This window comes from Atta colombica, unplaced genomic scaffold (assembly GCF_001594045.1).
Source record: "Atta colombica isolate Treedump-2 unplaced genomic scaffold, Acol1.0 scaffold104, whole genome shotgun sequence".
NCBI lineage: Eukaryota > Metazoa > Arthropoda > Insecta > Hymenoptera > Formicidae > Atta > Atta colombica.
This window is the reverse complement of record NW_017259189.1, coordinates 61,071-63,897: the sequence shown is the minus strand read 5'-3', so window position 1 is coordinate 63,897 and position 2,827 is coordinate 61,071. Positions and strand designations below refer to the sequence as shown.

Below are 2,827 nucleotides of genomic sequence, written 5' to 3'. Positions count from 1 at the left end.
ATATATATATATATATATATATATTTGAACATCAATAATTGAAAGGCTTCCCAGAAGAATATTGCAATCATTTTAAAAATTTTATTGGAAATAAAACAAACAAGTATGATGCAAAAGTAGATTTTTTTTATTAAAACATTACATATAAATGATTACAATGTCTTTCCTGGAAGCTCTTCAGTTATCAGCATGTCTAAATGTGCTCTTCCAACGAATGATATAATACCTGATTATAATAAGCTTCATATATTGCAGTATGGCATCCAGCCACCTGTAAAAACAGCAAACTCAAATGTATTTTTTATTTTTACCTGCAAATCTTAACGATCAATATAAATAACAAATATTCAATTGTTTGTCATAAATTGCCAATATAATGTTTAACAAGTAGGTATTTGTCACATGAATAATATAAATAACATATAACAAGCGATGATATATAAAAACGCTTATTATCAAAACTTATTCATACCAGATAAACAAAATGAAATTAAAAAAAAGTCTGATTCGCGCGTTTCTGGAACAGCACATTAATCAAACAACAAAGGCTTCCTCCCCGATGAATAAAAATTTATCAATCAAAATAGGTATAGATAAAATGATATTCCGCCATCGAAGAGGACGTTTCGACCTAGACCGCCCGAGATAGATAAGATATCGCAACGAAGATGCATAAATACTACGACAATTTAGTACAAATCATGGCGAAACTTTACGAAAGAAGTTCTCACAACGGGCGCGAGTCATATTAAACATTATATTCTCGTAAAATCGTGAAAATCGTTCCGTACCTGCGTAGGTGACGGCAAAGCGGCCATACTTGCGTTAAGCACTGGCTTAACCAATCAGACACTCAATCAATACTGTACGATTTTTAACAATTTCGTTTAATATTTCGCGGGGATATCGCTTTTAATTATTGAATATTCCAGCGAATTTTATTATTAGGTTTCATCGTCTATTATTTCTTGTAAATTCAAAATCAAGGAATACACGACAGAAACAATTTATTTAAGAATTTAAGAAATCACCAATTTATCAGACATCTATCAAAATCACTTCTATCGTTTATTCAAAATCGATTGCACTAAACATTCATATTAAGTTTATTCGCATTGTTTGCACTTTTTTAATTCAGCAATTAGCATCTTCGCTTTTTCCACAGATCTCTATATATTGTCAGAGAGAAACCTGAAGAACTTGAGAAAGGACATAACAACCTTTTGCCTGTTGCCGCAAAATGTCCTAGCTCTAGAGTAAAGAATAAGGGCGCGTTCACACCTTGACAGAAAAGCAGAAAGCGGAAAAGCAGCAACCAATCAAGAGCCACTGGGCTGCGTTCGGATTCCCACCTGGGGCGCGATTCCGTAACTGTTTTACGGTGCAATTACATGAATTACCGCGATACGCGGTACGCGATACAGTAACTAAAGCTCATTCTACAATGGACAGTAGCAGTAGTGAATTAAAGAATAGACGTAGAAATCGACTAATCATAGTTGTCCTTCTCACATTTGATTATGATTGGTTGATTTCTACATAGGCCTCCATAGGTCTCGCTACAAATGCTTTGAAGCATTTAATGGATCAATTAGAAGAAAGAATTTTACAAACTGATCAATTAAAAAACTTCAAAATGTTTGTAGCATCGCGTTGACCCTTAATCCAACTGTTACTGCCTTTTGAATAAGAATAGGAATATATTAATACATGACCATCTACAAAGAGCAGTAGCAGTAGATTAAGAAGTAAGTAGAAATTGACCAATAATAGTTGATGTGAAAAAAATAATCAACTGATTGGTCGATTTCTACGTCTACTCCTTAATCAATTACTGTTATTGTTCATTGTAAACCATGTATAATAGTAACTAACTAGGTAATTAGGAAACCGTATATCATGTACCGTCTATTTCTTTCACTGATATTACATGGAGCACGGTTTGCGTGCATTTTGCGGCACGGGCTATGATTGGTTGATTTCTACGCCTACTCCTTGATCCACTATAGCTACTACCCATTGTAGAATGGACTTAATGCAATTATAGACTACGCATTACAGTTACAATATAGACGACTGAATCGAGCAATGCGATTGGTGGAAAACTTATGTTACATTTACGGTAAGCGGGAAACATAATAATAACACAACTCTTGCATAATACATAAGAAAATGTACCAATCAACGTTTTATGTTTCTTTCCTTATCATGAAATAAAGAACTTAGATGGTTAAATTTCTTATGCATTAAGCTGGTTCTACATTAATTGATCGCAAGTTTGTTGATTTTAAAATGCAAGCTCCAGATTGGCTGTAGCAACAAACTTGCGATTGGTTTGCAACTAAAATCGGTTTTACGTGTTATGCATTATGCAAGAGTCTATATTCCCCGCTTTATTGTTACGGAAAGTATGTGTGACTAGCTTTACTACTTCAACGGTGTCACTAATCTGTACAAATTAAAATCTTGTATTGTCTAGGGGTTTTTGTTAGTACTAACATTTTTCAGTCTAATTTTTCAGGAAAATCATGTAACCGAATATTGGCTGCTTTCTTTTTAGGAGACAGAGTCGACATACTTGACATAAATCGACACACGTCGCTTTCCATTTACAATTTTGTTCAAAACTCAGTTCAAGACTCAGTCGACACACTTCGCCTCTGCTCGGGAAAAGAGTCAGAGCGTGTTTCGAGTCTGTTCAAGTGTGATTTTGACGAATTAAATGATATTAGATTAAATGTACTTGCAAACCAATCCATCATTTTGTTCTGTTTTCAATACAGAATTACTTGTGTCGACGAATGTTAATAAAAAATTACAATGGCAA

The 2,827-nt window shown here is 33.9% G+C and overlaps 1 protein-coding gene across 1 annotated transcript in view; it reads left to right on the top strand.

The window, feature by feature from the left end:
• Positions 1-2,827, top strand: part of LOC108688334 — a 9,443-nt gene that overhangs the window by 5,303 nt on the left and 1,313 nt on the right. The window lies entirely within an intron of this gene.